At 57.2% G+C, this 20,873-nt stretch overlaps 1 pseudogene; it reads right to left on the reverse strand.

The window, feature by feature from the left end:
- Positions 1–3,221: 3,221 nt before the first annotated feature.
- Positions 3,222–20,873, reverse strand: part of LOC144752397 (uncharacterized) — a 32,447-nt pseudogene continuing 14,795 nt past the window's right edge.

Below are 20,873 nucleotides of genomic sequence, written 5' to 3' on the forward strand. Positions count from 1 at the left end.
TATGCCACCCCTGGATGGCCATCCAAATCTGACACAACTGGCTGCACGACAGCTGGGGCAAGGTGGTGTACTCACCCTTTGCTTTAGATATAGTATACCTATATCTAACCCTAAAATGGACACACAGATCTCCTATCAGTCACTCCTATAGCAGGCCTTAAACAATCCTGAAGGCAGAGTGCTTGGAATCGTGTGAGACGGTGCTCTAGCATGAGCTGAGCCTGTCTGCGGCTTTCGGGATCCATCCCTTAGCCGTTTCCATGATATCGCATACCATATACTCTTAAGTGCATTATAATCCTCGCGGTTATGTGCCAACTCTGGTATCGCTTTATCAAAACATGTCGAGTAAGGTGTCATACGAATTGGAATACTAACCCCTCGCCAATTCTGGCGACGGGGTTAGCATTCCACCCTTCTAGAGGGACACGACATGCCTGTAACCTATAACCCGGTTAAAAGTCAGACAGAGCCTTAGCATTCACAAAATGGATGCTGCCACCGAGACACAAGTCTGCCCTCCTGCTGCTGGGAGTCCTCCCAGAGCAGGAGATAAGGACAAAGGGTTTCCTGCCAGGGGCGGTGCCAGCACCGTCCCAGACAGGGTTTTGTGTATTGTAGGTAGGCAGGGCTTTAGAGGAAGGTGACTGCACGTGGCACCCCGGTGCTCACTGTGCATAGGCTGGCTGGAACCAGTTCCAGGGTCACTCCAGACCCTGTGCTGGGGAAAAGCCCGCCAAGGAAGTGGGTGTAACCACCCCCCTCCTAGTCCCACCCATAGGGCAGGACTTAGTCGCGTGCCAGCCCCTTTTTACAGGATAAAGGTAGAGACTGGCCCCCTTCCAAATCAGATCATCTTTGAATCCTGAAACTACTTTCTGCGAAAGGAACTCAAGACTTCTTCCTAAGATTTCTCCCTTGTGACTAAGGAGTAGTCACCCTGCATCCGCAGGCACCATCTAAGAACACTGCGGTCTGCTGTAAGTCCTTCCTCCGGAATCCGACTGCCCAGCTCGACGAGAACCGGCTTCCCTGGCACCTCTGACCTCTACCCACCTCTACAGCCCAGCTGAGAACCGTGGGTGCGACGAGACCTCAAGGGACCGGCCATCTGCAAGACTGCACGACTTCTTTCCAGCAAGCCCGCCGAGTAATCTACTGGTGAGTGCTTTGGGGTCCGAGAAGCCCCGACTCTGAGCAGCTCCAGCTCCGAAGTGCAGCCCCCCAGCATCTCCACGATCTGCGTGGGGCCCTTCTGCTTTCCGCTGCTCACCGCGTTGTTTGGCTACTAGCCCGTTGGCTTGTGGCCTTCCTGACGACGCCCGACGACATTTCTGCTGCTGGTCTGGTTGCTCCAGACTGGCCCTTGCTCCCTTCCAGAAGAGGAGCACCCTGGACCCTCCTGGTCCACTCAAGACGCCATTTTGAGTCCACCGCGTGGGCTTGAATTAGCCAAGGCTTGTTGCCCAATCCTGGGTAACTTCGACGCCAACGACTTCTTCCTTCGTGGGACAGCTCGCACCTCCATCCTGGTCGCCGACAACGCCTCCTGGTCCGAGAGACTGCAGAGCCCAGCAGTGCCCACTCACCTGACTGCGGTGACTTCGCCCGGTGCCATCCTGGTGCCCACTTAATCACTGGCTAGTGATTCAAGAACTTGGTCCCCTCTGCTTTCAGGTTTCTTCTTCCTCGATCCAGGCTTGGATCCAACGAACTTTCCTTCACTGGTCGCCTGCCAGCAACTTCCTTCTTCCAGGCTCCTGGTCCGGCAACGAGATCCCCGACGTCTTTTCAGACCTATGCAGCTGCAGCCCCTGGGCTAGGTAACTTCGGCACTTCGGTGTCCCAGCATAGCCTCACTATCCAAGGGTCAGGATCCACTGTCGTTTTCTTCCCACCAGGTCGGGTTCGCCCGTGAACACTAACTTTGCCTTTACTAGCCTCCATAGACTTTGTCCCGCATCCCGCGTGAGAGTGCACACTCTGCACCCGAGTCCTCTGGGCCTCCTAGTAGTAATCTAACGATTCCCTAGTCCAGTCCTAGCGATTCCAAAGCCTATTAGAACTGTTACTTACCTGCTAGTAATTCGCATTCCACTTTTAGTGTATATGGTTTTTCGTGCCCCTCGGGCATTTGTGTAACGTGCTAACTTAAAAGTATTTTCGTAAGAGTTTTGTTGTGTGCTTAGCACCCTGTCCTCATAAAGAGTACAGGGTTGTTGTGATTCTAATAAATACATTGTTTATTTTCATAACACTTGTGTGGTGTCCTTTCACTGGGTGTTCAAGGGGTAATGTGATGGTAAAACAGCTGGCTTAACACGCCCTCTAGAGTCTTAGCCTTAGACTGCTCGTATCCATGCTACTAGGATAGCTGGTCTATAAGGTTGACTTACAACCAATCATCAATAAGGGTTGTTTGGACTGATATATAGTGATCACTAGAATAGTGAGCACTGCACATCAGGCCAACTTCTCACATATCTGTACAGTACTTGGAAGCATTCCTCCTCTTACAAAGATGGACAGATACTGCTTATGTCACCAATTTCTTTTCTGACCCATGTGGCACCGTTTTACTAATTTGGAACCATCTCTGCCTTGTTCTTGGTGCCATAAGGATTGCATGACTTTCTCTGCTTACCCCTGCTTTTGGTCTACACACACAAAGCACCTCACTGCTTCTCTCTATAGGTTTATGCTGTGTAACTGCCTATATATATTAGTTTCCCTACGCCTCCTGACTGGACTACACATGACTGTAATGTAGACCATGCAGGTAAAGCTCTACCTTTTCCCCCTGACACTTTCCTTTTCCTTCTCCTTCTACCCACACTCTTCCCAGACTTACAAACCTTTATAGCAGCAGTGGCTGCTCCACAGGGGCGCAGGGCGTTGGCCCACCACCTGGCTCTGGCACGGTTTGCTTAGAATGTACATCTTTTACATGAAAACAAATGGTCTCATGGATCGTTTATTTGAATGTAAAAGCTATAATATCACATTACCAGCAGCTGGCGGCTCCACTGGCTGTATTGCGCATGTGTCCGGCGGGGGCTGATACAAACCAGCCTCACACAGTCACAATTCATATCTGACAGGCTACACTGGCATAAGGCAATGAAGCATGCCAGAGAACAGGGTTTCAGGGCTTGCCTATCATGCCCCTTCCTACCCTATCAGAAGGCGGAATAGAGGAATAAAGTGCACCTCGTTACCTGCTAAGAAGCTTGTGAGCCTGCCTCTGTAGTGCTGTTACTAGAAGTATCCACAGGAGAGGCTTAAAAAAGAAGCAGAAGGAAAACAACTTGTAGCACAATGCATGCGATCAGCTCATTTGTCCCACGAATCTAAAAAGTGTTTTAAATGTAGTCAGTGCTCTCACCTCCCGGTTCGCTTTATCATACACAGATTGTGTGTCAGCTTAAAACGTCATCAAACATGATGCTTTCTATGGTTTATCGTTACTATCAGAATATGCATCACCCAGAACATATCCCTCCATTAGCGTAGGCAGAGATTGTAACAAGTCTAAAACACCCTGTTTTCATGTTCCCTAAACATTCACAGGGAAACATTGAAAACTATACTAACTCCCAATTTATTAGAACGATCCAGCAAATCGTAAACCATGAAGATGGCATGAATCTGATGTCACAGTTCACGCGTGGAAGTAAATGTCGTATAAAACATGTTCTTGCATCAACCTGAGCAGGACACACGACACACATACTAATCGCTCCTCACCTCCTTAGGCCTGGGCTGGCCTGCAGCTTTGAAGGAGAGCGGGGCGGGCCGCGGGCAGCAGAAGACAGGGGCCCGGTAACCCTGAGTTTGGCGCTCCCCGTACTAGTAATAACCGGGACGAAAGTGTACCCGCGACCTGGACTCTATGGTCCTCTAACCCGACCTACCGAGCCAGCCTGGCTCTAGTCACCAGGTGCTCGCGCTCTCCTTGCGTTAATATCCAGGATAGGCCCGGCCTGCCACTTGTGACCCGGAGCTCAGTGCAGCCCTCCCCGTACCTTCAATGTCGGCGACTGGCCCGGCTGCCACTTGTGACCCGGAGATCAGTGCAGCCCTCCCCGTACCTTCAATGTCGGCGACTGGCCCGGCTGCCACTTGTGACCCGGAGATCAGTGCAGCCCTCCCCGTACCTTCAGTGTCGTCGACTGGCCCGGCTGCCACTTGTGACCCGGAGCTCAGTGCAGCCCTCCTGTACCTTCAATGTCGGCGACTGGCCCGGCTGCCACTTGTGACCCGGAGCTCAGTGCAGCCCTCCCCGTACCTTCAATGTCGTCGACTGGCGCGGCCTGCCACTTGTGAGCCAGGGCTCAGTGCAGCCCTCCCCGTACCTTTAATGGCGTCGACTGGCCCGGCCTGCCACTGTGAGCCGGAGCTCAGTGCAGCCCTCCCCGTAGCTTCAATGTCGGCGACTGGCGCGGCCTGCCACTTGTGACCCGGAGCTCAGTGCAGCCCTCCCCGTACCTTCAATGTCGGCGACTGGCGCGGCCTGCCACTTGTGACCCGGAGCTCAGTGCAGCCCTCCCCGTACCTTCAATGTCGGCGACTGGCCCGGCTGCCACTTGTGAGCCGCAGCTCAGTGCAGCCCTCTCCGTACCTTCAATGTCGTCGACTGGCCCAGCCTGCCACTTGTGACCCGGAGCTCAGTGCAGCCCTCCCCGTACCTTCAATGGCGTCGACTGGCCCAGCCTGCCACTTGTGACCCGGAGCTCAGTGCAGCCCTCCCCGTACCTTCAATGTCGGTGACTGGCCCGGCCTGCCACTTGTGACCCGGAGCTCAGTGCAGCCCTCCCCGTACCTTTAATGTCGTCGACTGGCGCGGCCTGCCACTTGTGACCCGGAGCTCAGTGCAGCCCTCCCCGTACCTTCAATGTCGGTGACTGGCCCGGCCTGCCACTTGTGACCCGGAGCTCAGTGCAGCCCTCCCCGTACCTTCAATGGCGTCGACTGGCCCGGCCTGCCACTTGTGACCCGGAGCTCAGTGCAGCCCTCCCCGTACCTTCAATGGCGTCGACTGGCCCGGCCTGCCACTTGTGACCCGGAGCTCAGTGCAGCCCTCCCCGTACCTTCAATGTCGGCGACTGGCCCAGCCTGCCACTTGTGGCCCGGAGCTCAGTGCAGCCCTCCCCGTACCTTCAATGTCGGTGACTGGCCCGGCCTGCCACTTGTGGCCCGGAGCTCAGTGCAGCCCTCCCCGTACCTTCAATGTCGTCGACTGGCCCAGCTGCCACTTGTGACCCGGAGCTCAGTGCAGCCCTCCCCGTACCTTCAATGTCGTCGACTGGCCCGGCTGCCACTTGTGACCCGGAGCTCAGCGCAGCCCTCCCCGTACCTTTAATGTCGTCGACTGGCCCAGCTGCCACTTGTGACCCGGAGCTCAGTGCAGCCCTCCCCGTACCTTCAATGTCGGCGACTGGCCCGGCTGCCACTTGTGACCCGGAGCTCAGTGCAGCCCTCCCCGTACCTTCAATGGCGTCGACTGGCCCGGCCTGCCACTTGTGACCCGGAGCTCAGCGCAGCCCTCCCCGTACCTTTAATGTCGTCGACTGGCCCGGCCTGCCACTTGTGACCCGGAGCTCAGCGCAGCCCTCCCCGTACCTTTAATGTCGTCGACTGGCCCAGCTGCCACTTGTGACCCGGAGCTCAGTGCAGCCCTCCCCGTACCTTCAATGGCGTCGACTGGCCCGGCCTGCCACTTGTGACCCGGAGCTCAGTGCCGCCCTCCCCGTACCTTCAATGTCGTCGACTGGCCCAGCTGCCACTTGTGACCCGGAGCTCAGTGCAGCCCTCCCCGTACCTTCAATGTCGTCGACTGGCCCGGCCTGCCACTTGTGAGCCGGAGCTCAGTGCAGCCCTCCCCGTACCTTCAATGGCGTCGACTGGCCCAGCCTGCCACTTGTGACCCGGAGCTCAGTGCAGCCCTCCCCGTACCTTCAATGTCGTCGACTGGCCCGGCCTGCCACTTGTGAGCCGGAGCTCAGTGCAGCCCTCCCCGTACCTTCAATGTCGTCGACTGGCCCAGCCTGCCACTTGTGAGCCGGAGCTCAGTGCAGCCCTCCCCGTACCTTCAATGTCGGCGACTGGCCCGGCTGCCACTTGTGACCCGGAGCTCAGTGCAGCCCTCCCCGTACCTTCAATGTCGTCGACTGGCCCGGCCTGCCACTTGTGACCCGGAGCTCAGTGCAGCCCTCCCCGTGCCTTCAATGTCGGTGACTGGCCCGGCCTGGCACTTGTGACCCGGAGCTCAGTGCTGCCCTCCCCGTACCTTTAATGTCGTCGACTGGCCTGGCCTGGCACTTGTGACCCGGAGCTCAGTGCAGCCCTCCCCGTGCCTTCAATGTCGTCGACTGGCCCTGCTGCCACTTGTGAGCCAGGGCTCAGTGCAGCCCTCCCCGTACCTTCAATGTCGGCGACTGGCCCGGCCTGGCACTTGTGACCCGGAGCTCAGTGCAGCCCTCCCCGTACCTTCAATGTCGTCGACTGGCCCGGCCTGCCACTGTGAGCCGGAGCTCAGTGCAGCCCTCCCCGTACCTTCAATGTCGGCGACTGGCCCGGCTGCCACTTGTGACCCGGAGCTCAGTGCAGCCCTCCCCGTACCTTCAATGTCGGCGACTGGCCCGGCCTGCCACTGTGAGCCGGAGATCAGTGCTGCCCTCCCCGTACCTTCAATGTCGGCGACTGGCCCGGCCTGCCACTGTGAGCCGGAGCTCAGTGCAGCCCTCCCCGTACCTTCAATGTCGTCGACTGGCCCGGCCTGGCACTTGTGACCCGGAGCTCAGTGCAGCCCTCCCCGTACCTTCAATGTCGGCGACTGGCGCGGCCTGCCACTGTGAGCCGGAGCTCAGTGCAGCCCTCCCCGTACCTTCAATGTCGGCGACTGGCGCGGCCTGCCACTGTGAGCCGGAGATCAGTGCAGCCCTCCTGTACCTTCAATGTCGGTGACTGGCCCGGCCTGCCACTGTGACCCGGAGCTCAGTGCAGCCCTCCCCGTACCTTCAATGGCGTCGACTGGCCCGGCCTGCCACTTGTGACCCGGAGCTCAGTGCAGCCCTCCCCGTACCTTCAATGTCGGTGACTGGCCCAGCTGCCACTTGTGGCCCGGAGCTCAGTGCAGCCCTCCCCGTACCTTCAATGGCGGCGACTGGCCCGGCCTGCCACTTGTGACCCGGAGCTCAGTGCAGCCCTCCCCGTACCTTCAATGTCGTCGACTGGCGCGGCCTGCCACTTGTGACCCGGAGCTCAGTGCTGCCCTCCCCGTACCTTCAATGGCGTCGACTGGCCCGGCCTGCCACTTGTGACCCGGAGCTCAGTGCTGCCCTCCCCGTACCTTCAATGTCGGCGACTGGCCCGGCCTGCCACTTGTGACCCGGAGCTCAGTGCAGCCCTCCCCGTACCTTTAATGTCGGCGACTGGCGCGGCCTGCCACTTGTGACCCGGAGCTCAGTGCTGCCCTCCCCGTACCTTCAATGTCGGCGACTGGCCCGGCCTGCCACTTGTGACCCGGAGCTCAGTGCTGCCCTCCCCGTACCTTCAATGTCGTCGACTGGCCCAGCCTGCCACTTGTGACCCGGAGCTCAGTGCAGCCCTCCAATTACCTTCAATGTCGTCGACTGGCGCGGCCTGCCACTTGTGACCCGGAGCTCAGTGCTGCCCTCCCCGTACCTTCAATGTCGTCGACTGGCCCAGCCTGCCACTTGTGACCCGGAGCTCAGTGCAGCCCTCCCCGTACCTTTAATGTCGGCGACTGGCGCGGCCTGCCACTTGTGACCCGGAGCTCAGTGCAGCCCTCCCCGTACCTTCAATGGCGTCGACTGGCCCAGCCTGCCACTTGTGGCCCGGAGCTCAGTGCAGCCCTCCCCGTACCTTCAATGTCGGCGACTGGCCCGGCCTGCCACTTGTGACCCGGAGCTCAGTGCAGCCCTCCCCGTACCTTCAATGGCGGCGACTGGCCCGGCCTGCCACTGTGAGCCGGAGCTCAGTGCAGCCCTCCCCGTACCTTCAATGGCGTAGACTGGCCCGGCCTGCCACTTGTGACCCGGAGCTCAGTGCAGCCCTCCCCGTACCTTTAATGTCGTCGACTGGCCCGGCCTGCCACTTGTGAGCCGGAGCTCAGTGCAGCCCTCCCCGTACCTTCAATGGCGGCGACTGGCCCGGCCTGCCACTGTGACCCGGAGCTCAGTGCAGCCCTCCCCGTACCTTCAATGGCGTCGACTGGCCCGGCCTGCCACTTGTGACCCGGAGCTCAGTGCAGCCCTCCCCGTACCTTCAATGGCGTCGACTGGCCCGGCCTGCCACTTGTGACCCGGAGCTCAGTGCAGCCCTCCCCGTACCTTCAATGGCGTCGACTGGCCCGGCCTGCCACTTGTGACCCGGAGCTCAGTGCAGCCCTCCCCGTACCTTCAATGGCGGCGACTGGCCCGGCCTGCCACTGTGACCCGGAGCTCAGTGCAGCCCTCCCCGTACCTTCAATGGCGTCGACTGGCCCGGCCTGCCACTTGTGACCCGGAGCTCAGTGCAGCCCTCCCCGTACCTTCAATGGCGTCGACTGGCCCGGCCTGCCACTTGTGACCCGGAGCTCAGTGCAGCCCTCCCCGTACCTTCAATGGCGTCGACTGGCCCGGCCTGCCACTTGTGACCCGGAGATCAGTGCAGCCCTCCCCGTACCTTCAATGTCGGCGACTGGCCCGGCCTGCCACTTGTGACCCGGAGCTCAGTGCAGCCCTCCCCGTACCTTCAATGTCGGCGACTGGCCCGGCCTGCCACTGTGAGCCGGAGCTCAGTGCAGCCCTCCCCGTACCTTCAATGTCGGCGACTGGCCCGGCCTGCCACTTGTGACCCGGAGCTCAGTGCAGCCCTCCCCGTACCTTCAATGTCGTCGACTGGCGCGGCCTGCCACTTGTGACCCGGAGCTCAGTGCAGCCCTCCCCGTACCTTCAATGTCGGCGACTGGCCCGGCCTGCCACTGTGAGCCGGAGATCAGTGCTGCCCTCCCCGTACCTTCAATGTCGGCGACTGGCCCGGCCTGCCACTGTGAGCCGGAGCTCAGTGCAGCCCTCCCCGTACCTTCAATGGCGTCGACTGGCCCGGCCTGCCACTTGTGACCCGGAGCTCAGTGCAGCCCTCCCCGTACCTTCAATGGCGTCGACTGGCCCGGCCTGCCACTGTGACCCGGAGCTCAGTGCAGCCCTCCCCGTACCTTCAATGTCGGCGACTGGCCCGGCCTGCCACTTGTGGCCCGGAGCTCAGTGCAGCCCTCCCCGTACCTTCAATGTCGGCGACTGGCCCGGCCTGCCACTTGTGACCCGGAGCTCAGTGCAGCCCTCCCCGTACCTTCAATGGCGTCGACTGGCCCGGCCTGCCACTTGTGACCCGGAGATCAGTGCAGCCCTCCCCGTACCTTCAATGTCGGCGACTGGCCCGGCCTGCCACTTGTGACCCGGAGCTCAGTGCAGCCCTCCCCGTACCTTCAATGTCGGCGACTGGCCCGGCTGCCACTTGTGACCCGGAGCTCAGTGCAGCCCTCCCCGTACCTTCAATGTCGGCGACTGGCCCGGCTGCCACTTGTGACCCGGAGCTCAGTGCAGCCCTCCCCGTACCTTTAATGTCGTCGACTGGCCTGGCCTGCCACTTGTGACCCGGAGCTCAGTGCAGCCCTCCCCGTACCTTCAATGTCGTTGTGAGAAGTTGGCCTGATGTGCAGTGCTCACTATTCTAGTGATCACTATATATCAGTCCAAACAACCCTTATTGATGATTGGTTGTAAGTCAACCTTATAGACCAGCTATCCTAGTAGCATGGATACGAGCAGTCTAAGGCTAAGACTCTAGAGGGCGTGTTAAGCCAGCTGTTTTACCATCACATTACCCCTTGAACACCCAGTGAAAGGACACCACACAAGTGTTATGAAAATAAACAATGTATTTATTAGAATCACAACAGCCCTGTACTCTTTATGAGGACAGGGTGCTAAGCACACAACAAAACTCTTACGAAAATACTTTTAAGTTAGCACGTTACACAAATGCCCGAGGGGCACGAAAAACCATATACACTAAAAGTGGAATGCGAATTACTAGCAGGTAAGTAACAGTTCTAATAGGCTTTGGAATCGCTAGGACTGGACTAGGGAATCGTTAGATTACTACTAGGAGGCCCAGGGGACTCGGGTGCAGAGTGTGCACTCTCACGCGGGATGCGGGACAAAGTCTATGGAGGCTAGTAAAGGCAAAGTTAGTGTTCACGGGCGAACCCGACCTGGTAGGAAGAAAACGACAGTGGATCCTGACCCTTGGATAGTGAGGCTATGCTGGGACACCGGAGTGCCGAAGTTACCTAGCCCAGGGGCTGCAGCTGCATAGGCCTGAAAAGACGTCGGGGATCTCGTTGCCGGACCGGGAGCCTGGAAGGAAGAAGTTGCTGGCAGGCGACCAGTGAAGGAAAGTTCGATGGATCCAAGCCTGGATCAAGGAAGAAGAAAACCTGAAAGCAGAGGGGACCAAGTTCTTGAATCACTAGCCAGTGATTAAGTGGGCACCAGGATGGCACCGGGCGAAGTCACCGCAGTCAGGTGAGTGGGCGCTGCTGGGCTCTGCAGTCTCTCGGACCAGGAGGCGTTGTCGGCGACCAGGATGGAGGTGCGAGCTGTCCCACGAAGGATGAAGTCGTTGGCGTCGAAGTTACCCAGGATTGGGCAACAAGCCTTGGCTAATTCAAGCCCACGCGGTGGACTCAAAATGGCGTCTTGAGTGGACCAGGAGGGTCCAGGGTGCTCCTCTTCTGGGAGGGAGCAAGGGCCAGTCTGGAGCAACCAGACTAGCAGCAGAAATGTCGTCGGGCGACGTCAGGGAGGCCACAAGCCAACGGGCTAGTAGCCAAACAACGCGGTGAGCAGCGGAAAGCAGAAGGGCCCCACGCAGATCGTGGAGATGCTGGGGGGCTGCACTTCGGAGCTGGAGCTGCTCAGAGTCGGGGCTTCTCGGTCCCCAAAGCACTCACCAGTGGAATACTCGGCGGGCTTGCTGTGCAGAAGTCGTGCAGTCTTGGCGATGGCCGGTCCCTCGAGGTCTCGTCGCACCCACGGTTCTCAGCTGTGCTGTAGAGGTGGGTAGAGGTCAGAGGTGCCAGGGAAGCCGGGTCTCGTCGAGCTGGGCAGTCGGATTCCGGAGGAAGGACGTGCAGCAGACCGCAGTGTTCTGTAGATGGTGCCTGCGGGTGCAGGGTGACTACTCCTTAGTCACAAGGGAGAAATCTTAGGAAGAAGTCTTGAGTTCCTTTCGCAGAAAGTAGTTTCAGGATTCAAAGATGATCTGATTTGGAAGGGGGCCAGTCTCTACCTTTATCCTGTAAAAAGGGGGCTGGCACGCGACTAGGTCCTGCCCTATGGGTGGGACCAGGAGGGGGGTGGGTACACCCACTTCCTTGGCGGGCTTTTCCCCAGCACAGGGTCTGGAGTGACCCTGGAACTGGTTCCAGCCAGCCTATGCACAGTGAGCACCGGGGTGCCACGTGCAGTCACCTTCCTCTAAAGCCCTGCCTACCTACAATACACAAAACCCTGTCTGGGACGGTGCTGGCACCGCCCCTGGCAGGAAACCCTTTGTCCTTATCTCCTGCTCTGGGAGGACTCCCAGCAGCAGGAGGGCAGACTTGTGTCTCGGTGGCAGCATCCATTTTGTGGAGCTGAGGCTCTGTTCGACTTTAACCGGGGTTAGGGGTTACATACATGTCGTGTCCCTCTAGAAGGGTGGAATGCTAACCCCGTCGCCAGAATTGGCGAGGGGTTAGTATTCCAATTCGTATGACACCTTACTCGACATGTTTTGATAAAGCGATACCAGAGTTGGCATTTAACCGCGAGGATTATAATGCACTTAAGAGTATATGGTATGCGATATCATGGAAACGGCTAAGGGATAGATCCCGAAAGCCGCAGACAGGCTCAGCTCATGCCAGAGCACCATCTCACACGATTCCAAGCACTCTGCCTTCAGGATTGTTAAGGCCTGCCATAGGAGTGACTGATAGGAGATCTGTGTGTCCATTTTAGGGTTAGATATAGGTATACTATATCTAAAGCAAAGGGTGATTACACCACCTTGCCCCAGCTGTCAAGCAGCCAGTTGTGTCAGATTTGGATGGCCATCCAGGGGTGGCATAATACATGCTGCAGCCCCTGGTAGGCCCTGGGTACACCTATGCCCTGGGTACCTAAGGTACACTGTACAGGGACTGATAAGGTGACTCAGTATCCAATTTAGATATGTACCTAAGGTACATGGAATCCATTTTACAGAGAGAGCAGTAGGCCTGGGGTCCTGAATAGCAGGGCCCCAGGTCAACTAAGTCAGAAAACCAGCAAAACACCAGGCAAAAAGTTGGGGGCAACCATAGTCAGGGATCAACCTTCCTACATAACCCCCCCCCAAACGAAAGGAGATAAGGCTATCCTTGTCCAGGTAAGCCTATATTGCCTAAGTGGCCGTTTAAGGAAGTGCCAGCACTGGCATGGTTACCCCCTATGTCATGGTCCACTAAGCAATCCCTCACCCTAAGGGTGTCTGAGGGTCTCCACCATAGGGAATCTCTACCTGTGGTGTGTTTTGTCAAAGAAAAAGGCTGGTGCTGAAATGGAGTACTGAAGTGAGGCTCCACTAATTTTGGGCTCAGCTTCCTCCAATCATTTTCCACCATATAGGCCTTTCTTTCCAAGACTGAGTTGTTTTGGGCTCTCAGGGTCAACCTCTGGCTACCTACAGCTGGAGGTTGGGTCCCTCTGTTTGGCTTACTGGAGGGACAGGTCAGGTCTGGGGCCCTCAGGTCCCAAGTTTGGCTGTGCCCAACAGTGTCCATCTGTGGGAGGTCCCTAACTAATTTTAAGGGGGATCCCTCAGGAGTATGTTTTATTTTCACTTGGCTAGGACTACTAGCTTCAGTGCCCTTAATCTGCTGATTGGGAAATTCTTTTGGACAGGGGGCCCCTTGGGGTCCAACACTGGCCTCCCTGACCTCTACAGCCCTGGGCTGACTGAGGCAGGGTAGAGAGGGGCAGGTTACCTGCTCCAGACTGGGTCCCACCTTGGAAGGGTCCACTGACATCAGGGGTTCTGCCAGGCTAGGCCTGACTACCTCTGTGGCAGTTTCTTCACAAGGGGTCAGATCAGTTCCCTGAGGAGGCTGATCTTTTCCTAAAGTCTGGTGGGAGGGAGATTTCTCTTCCTCCTCAATACTCTCTGTCTGAGTGGAGTGATCCATAGTTTCAGGCTTCACAACACTGTCATCTGTCTGAGTTTGAGCTGTGGCCATCACAACTCTCCCAACCTTTTCAGGAGGGGGCTCAGTTTGGGTGTGGGCTGTGACCATCACAGCCTTGACAACCTGTTCTGGGAAGGAAGTTGTCTGAGAGTGGGTTGTGACTGGCACAACCCTCCTGACCTGTTCAGGGAGGATATCTTGGACTGGGGCTGTGGCTACCACCGCCCCACGAACCTTACCATGGATGTTTACCATTCTAGAATGGGTTTCTTGCTCTACTTCAGCCCAGGCTGAGAGCTCTAAATCATTCCCCAGTAGGCAATCTACAGGCAAGTTTGGTGACACTGCCACTCTCTTGTGGCCAGTGACACCTCCCCAGCTGAGATTGACCACTGCCATGGGATGATCTCTCTGTACTCCATCAATATTGGTCACCTGGTATGTGGCACCAGGTAAAAGTTGCCTTGAGGGGACTAGACTCTCAGTCACCATAGTGATGCTAGCCCCTGTATCTCTATAGGCCTCAACTTTTATACCATTGATGAGGGGCTCCTGTCTGTACTTGCCCAAAGTGTTGGGACAAGTTGTGAAGTTGGCAAACCCCATGCCAGTCTCACAGACAAGAGTATCTAAGTTTGGGGACCTGGTTAGGCCAGAGTCCCCAGGAACTCCCAAAGTAAATGCACCCAAATTCTTGGGGGCACTCCCACCACCTGGGGGATTACTACTAGTAGTAACAGGAGGTTTGGGAATGTTACTTGGGGGTATGTTTTCCTTATTGTTATTCTTTGGGCAACTGCTGTCAGTTTTTAAATGACCCACCTGTTTACAGGGATAACAATAAGGTTTCTTCTGGTTGTTGGAAGGATTCTGGGACCCACCCCCCTCAGAGGATTTTTGGGGCCCTGATGTGGTTTGATCCGTAGATTTATTCCCACCCTTCTCTTGAGGCTTGGTTGATTCCTTTTTCTGGTCACCACCTTGGTTCTTGGGCCTAATCCTGGTTCTGACCCATTTGTCTGCCCTCTTACCCAATTCTTGTGGAGAGGTCAGATCAGAGTCTACCAGGTGCTGGTGTAATAACTGGTTCTGACAATTATTTAAGACTTGCTCTCTCATAATTAGATTATACAATCCCTTGAAATCAGTAACCTTACTACCCAGTAGCCAGCCTTCCAAAGCCTTAGTGGCACAATCAACAAAGTCTGACCAGTCCTGAGACTGAGTTTTCTGGGTGTCTCTGAACAGCAACCTGTACTGCTCAGTGGTTAAACCAAACCCATCAACCAGTGCATTTTTCAGGACCTGGTAATTGTTAGCATCCTCCACTCTTGTAGTGAGGAGCTTATCTCTACCTTTACCATCAAAGGAGAGCCACAGTATAGCTGCCCACTGACTCTGGGGAATGCACTGCACAGTGCAGGCCCTCTCCAGAGCAGCCATCCATTTCTGGATGTCATCCCCTTGCTTAAAGGGGGGCACTATTTTAGTCAGGTGTTTAGTATCTAAACCCTTCTCTCTATCTCTTGGGAGATTGCTGCCACCAGTGGGAGTTAGCCCACTCATCTGCTGCTCTCTTGCCAGGGCAAGCTTCTCTTTGGCCAGGGCAATTTCTTCCCTTTCAATCCTTAGTTCAGCTTGTCTCATCCTAGCCTCATGCTCCCTTCTCTGAGGGGAAGTAAATCTCCTCTGTGGAGGATTCCTTCTCCCCTGAGAAGAGGCATTAGAGTGCAGAGATCTATTGGAGTCCCTAGAAAGAGATCTATCTCTCCTAACTCCAAGGTTAGGCCCACTTCGGGTCAGTACTGGGGGGCCCCCAGATCCTAGCCCAAGTAAGTCTAAGTTGGTCTTGGTTAGCCTTCTGACTACCTCAAGATTCTTGTCTGCCTCATCCCCAGAGAGTACCTCCTGATCCTCCTCCTCAACTGCTGAATCAGTGTTGGGGAGGTCTGGATCCCCAGAGGTTCCCTCTAAGGCTGGCATGCTCCCATGTAACTGAGAGAGCTTTCTGGCATCATATGTCTCTAAGAGACCTATCAGAAAGGGAAGGGTGGGGTTAGACCCCTGCTTCAGTTTCCTGGAGACACAGATTTGTCTCATCTCCTGAAAATTGAGAGCTGCATATCTCGAAGTGACCTGTGGAGGGTCAACACTGACCAGGGGAGTCTCAGTAGAGTCCCCCTGAGTCGACATGCTTTTCTAGTGAGGTGTAAGTGGTGCACTTACCTACACTATATGTTTGCCTACTGATCCCTTGCTAGAGTTGTAGTTTAGGGTGTGCTAGGCCCTAGGAGCTACAACAGCTGGTTCAGTAGAACTCAGAGTATTCTAAGCTAAGTTATATGTACCTTTAGTACTTATGTGATCTTTCACAAGATATTCTTAGGGCATGTGTGGTAAAACAACAGCAAGCTCAAATCCCAACCGCTGCCACCAATGTGAGAAGTTGGCCTGATGTGCAGTGCTCACTATTCTAGTGATCACTATATATCAGTCCAAACAACCCTTATTGATGATTGGTTGTAAGTCAACCTTATAGACCAGCTATCCTAGTAGCATGGATACGAGCAGTCTAAGGCTAAGACTCTAGAGGGCGTGTTAAGCCAGCTGTTTTACCATCACATTACCCCTTGAACACCCAGTGAAAGGACACCACACAAGTGTTATGAAAATAAACAATGTATTTATTAGAATCACAACAGCCCTGTACTCTTTATGAGGACAGGGTGCTAAGCACACAACAAAACTCTTACGAAAATACTTTTAAGTTAGCACGTTACACAAATGCCCGAGGGGCACGAAAAACCATATACACTAAAAGTGGAATGCGAATTACTAGCAGGTAAGTAACAGTTCTAATAGGCTTTGGAATCGCTAGGACTGGACTAGGGAATCGTTAGATTACTACTAGGAGGCCCAGGGGACTCGGGTGCAGAGTGTGCACTCTCACGCGGGATGCGGGACAAAGTCTATGGAGGCTAGTAAAGGCAAAGTTAGTGTTCACGGGCGAACCCGACCTGGTAGGAAGAAAACGACAGTGGATCCTGACCCTTGGATAGTGAGGCTATGCTGGGACACCGGAGTGCCGAAGTTACCTAGCCCAGGGGCTGCAGCTGCATAGGCCTGAAAAGACGTCGGGGATCTCGTTGCCGGACCGGGAGCCTGGAAGGAAGAAGTTGCTGGCAGGCGACCAGTGAAGGAAAGTTCGATGGATCCAAGCCTGGATCAAGGAAGAAGAAAACCTGAAAGCAGAGGGGACCAAGTTCTTGAATCACTAGCCAGTGATTAAGTGGGCACCAGGATGGCACCGGGCGAAGTCACCGCAGTCAGGTGAGTGGGCGCTGCTGGGCTCTGCAGTCTCTCGGACCAGGAGGCGTTGTCGGCGACCAGGATGGAGGTGCGAGCTGTCCCACGAAGGATGAAGTCGTTGGCGTCGAAGTTACCCAGGATTGGGCAACAAGCCTTGGCTAATTCAAGCCCACGCGGTGGACTCAAAATGGCGTCTTGAGTGGACCAGGAGGGTCCAGGGTGCTCCTCTTCTGGGAGGGAGCAAGGGCCAGTCTGGAGCAACCAGACTAGCAGCAGAAATGTCGTCGGGCGTCGTCAGGGAGGCCACAAGCCAACGGGCTAGTAGCCAAACAACGCGGTGAGCAGCGGAAAGCAGAAGGGCCCCACGCAGATCGTGGAGATGCTGGGGGGCTGCACTTCGGAGCTGGAGCTGCTCAGAGTCGGGGCTTCTCGGTCCCCAAAGCACTCACCAGTGGAATACTCGGCGGGCTTGCTGTGCAGAAGTCGTGCAGTCTTGGCGATGGCCGGTCCCTCGAGGTCTCGTCGCACCCACGGTTCTCAGCTGTGCTGTAGAGGTGGGTAGAGGTCAGAGGTGCCAGGGAAGCCGGGTCTCGTCGAGCTGGGCAGTCGGATTCCGGAGGAAGGACGTGCAGCAGACCGCAGTGTTCTGTAGATGGTGCCTGCGGGTGCAGGGTGACTACTCCTTAGTCACAAGGGAGAAATCTTAGGAAGAAGTCTTGAGTTCCTTTCGCAGAAAGTAGTTTCAGGATTCAAAGATGATCTGATTTGGAAGGGGGCCAGTCTCTACCTTTATCCTGTAAAAAGGGGGCTGGCACGCGACTAGGTCCTGCCCTATGGGTGGGACCAGGAGGGGGGTGGGTACACCCACTTCCTTGGCGGGCTTTTCCCCAGCACAGGGTCTGGAGTGACCCTGGAACTGGTTCCAGCCAGCCTATGCACAGTGAGCACCGGGGTGCCACGTGCAGTCACCTTCCTCTAAAGCCCTGCCTACCTACAATACACAAAACCCTGTCTGGGACGGTGCTGGCACCGCCCCTGGCAGGAAACCCTTTGTCCTTATCTCCTGCTCTGGGAGGACTCCCAGCAGCAGGAGGGCAGACTTGTGTCTCGGTGGCAGCATCCATTTTGTGGAGCTGAGGCTCTGTTCGACTTTAACCGGGGTTAGGGGTTACATACATGTCGTGTCCCTCTAGAAGGGTGGAATGCTAACCCCGTCGCCAGAATTGGCGAGGGGTTAGTATTCCAATTCGTATGACACCTTACTCGACATGTTTTGATAAAGCGATACCAGAGTTGGCATTTAACCGCGAGGATTATAATGCACTTAAGAGTATATGGTATGCGATATCATGGAAACGGCTAAGGGATAGATCCCGAAAGCCGCAGACAGGCTCAGCTCATGCCAGAGCACCATCTCACACGATTCCAAGCACTCTGCCTTCAGGATTGTTAAGGCCTGCCATAGGAGTGACTGATAGGAGATCTGTGTGTCCATTTTAGGGTTAGATATAGGTATACTATATCTAAAGCAAAGGGTGATTACACCACCTTGCCCCAGCTGTCAAGCAGCCAGTTGTGTCAGATTTGGATGGCCATCCAGGGGTGGCATAATACATGCTGCAGCCCCTGGTAGGCCCTGGGTACACCTATGCCCTGGGTACCTAAGGTACACTGTACAGGGACTGATAAGGTGACTCAGTATCCAATTTAGATATGTACCTAAGGTACATGGAATCCATTTTACAGAGAGAGCAGTAGGCCTGGGGTCCTGAATAGCAGGGCCCCAGGTCAACTAAGTCAGAAAACCAGCAAAACACCAGGCAAAAAGTTGGGGGCAACCATAGTCAGGGATCAACCTTCCTACAGTCGTCGACTGGCCCGGCCTGGCACTTGTGACCCGGAGCTCAGTGCTGCCCTCTCCGTACCTTTAATGTCGTCGACTGGCCTGGCCTGGCACTTGTGACCCGGAGCTCAGTGCAGCCCTCCCCGTACCTTCAATGTCGGCGACTGGCGCGGCCTGCCACTTGTGGCCCGGAGCTCAGTGCCGCCCTCCCCGTACCTTCAATGTCGTCGACTGGCCCGGCCTGCCACTTGTGACCCGGAGCTCAGTGCAGCCCTCCCCGTACCTTCAATGGCGGCGACTGGCCCGGCCTGCCACTGTGAGCCGGAGCTCAGCGCAGCCCTCCTGTACCTTCAATGTCGTCGACTGGCGCGGCCTGCCACTGTGAGCCGGAGCTCAGTGCAGCCCTCCCCGTACCTTCAATGTCGTCGACTGGCGCGGCCTGCCTCTGTGAGCCGGAGCTCAGCGCAGCCCTCCTGTACCTTCAATGTCGTCGACTGGCGCGGCGTGCCTCTGTGAGCCGGAGCTCAGTGCCGCCCTCCCCGTACCTTCAATGTCGTCGACTGGCCCGGCCTGCCACTTGTGACCCGGAGCTCAGTGCAGCCCTCCCCGTACCTTTAATGTCGGCGACTGGCGCGGCCTGCCACTTGTGACCCGGAGCTCAGTGCAGCCCTCCCCGTACCTTCAATGTCGGCGACTGGCCCGGCCTGCCACTTGTGACCCGGAGCTCAGTGCAGCCCTCCCCGTACCTTTAATGTCGGCGACTGGCGCGGCCTGCCACTTGTGACCCGGAGCTCAGTGCAGCCCTCCCCGTACCTTCAATGGCGTCGACTGGCCCAGCCTGCCACTTGTGGCCCGGAGCTCAGTGCAGCCCTCCCCGTACCTTCAATGTCGGCGACTGGCCCGGCCTGCCACTTGTGACCCGGAGCTCAGTGCAGCCCTCCCCGTACCTTCAATGGCGGCGACTGGCCCGGCCTGCCACTGTGAGCCGGAGCTCAGTGCAGCCCTCCCCGTACCTTCAATGGCGTCGACTGGCCCGGCCTGCCACTGTGACCTGGAGCTCAGTGCAGCCCTCCCCGTACCTTCAATGGCGTCGACTGGCCCGGCCTGCCACTTGTGACCCGGAGCTCAGTGCAGCCCTCCCCGTACCTTCAATGGCGTCGACTGGCCCGGCCTGCCACTTGTGACCCGGAGATCAGTGCAGCCCTCCCCGTACCTTCAATGTCGGCGACTGGCCCGGCCTGCCACTTGTGACCCGGAGCTCAGTGCAGCCCTCCCCGTACCTTCAATGTCGGCGACTGGCCCGGCCTGCCACTGTGAGCCGGAGCTCAGTGCAGCCCTCCCCGTACCTTCAATGTCGGCGACTGGCCCGGCCTGCCACTTGTGACCCGGAGCTCAGTGCAGCCCTCCCCGTACCTTCAATGTCGGCGACTGGCCCGGCCTGCCACTGTGAGCCGGAGATCAGTGCTGCCCTCCCCGTACCTTCAATGTCGGCGACTGGCCCGGCCTGCCACTTGTGGCCCGGAGCTCAGTGCAGCCCTCCCCGTACCTTCAATGTCGGCGACTGGCCCGGCCTGCCACTTGTGACCCGGAGCTCAGTGCAGCCCTCCCCGTACCTTCAATGGCGTCGACTGGCCCGGCCTGCCACTTGTGACCCGGAGATCAGTGCAGCCCTCCCCGTACCTTCAATGTCGGCGACTGGCCCGGCCTGCCACTTGTGACCCGGAGCTCAGTGCAGCCCTCCCCGTACCTTCAATGTCGGCGACTGGCCCGGCTGCCACTTGTGACCCGGAGCTCAGTGCAGCCCTCCCCGTACCTTCAATGTCGGCGACTGGCCCGGCTGCCACTTGTGACCCGGAGATCAGTGCAGCCCTCCCCGTACCTTTAATGTCGTCGACTGGCCCGGCCTGCCACTTGTGACCCGGAGCTCAGTGCAGCCCTCCCCGTACCTTCAATGTCGTCGACTGGCCCGGCCTGGCACTTGTGACCCGGAGCTCAGTGCTGCCCTCCCCGTACCTTTAATGTCGTCGACTGGCCTGGCCTGGCACTTGTGACCCGGAGCTCAGTGCAGCCCTCCCCGTACCTTCAATGTCGGCGACTGGCGCGGCCTGCCACTTGTGGCCCGGAGCTCAGTGCCGCCCTCCCCGTACCTTCAATGTCGTCGACTGGCCCGGCCTGCCACTTGTGACCCGGAGCTCAGTGCTGCCCTCCCCGTACCTTCAATGGCGGCGACTGGCCCGGCCTGCCACTTGTGGCCCGGAGCTCAGTGCCGCCCTCCCCGTACCTTCAATGTCGTCGACTGGCCCGGCCTGCCACTTGTGACCCGGAGCTCAGTGCAGCCCTCCACGTACCTTCAATGTCGTCGACAGGCCCAGCCTGCCACTTGTGACCCGGAGCTCAGTGCAGCCCTCCCCGTACCTTCAATGTCGGCGACTGGCCCGGCCTGCC

The sequence above is a fragment of the Lissotriton helveticus genome, chromosome 5_1 (assembly GCF_964261635.1).
Source record: "Lissotriton helveticus chromosome 5_1, aLisHel1.1, whole genome shotgun sequence".
Classification (NCBI taxonomy): domain Eukaryota; kingdom Metazoa; phylum Chordata; class Amphibia; order Caudata; family Salamandridae; genus Lissotriton; species Lissotriton helveticus.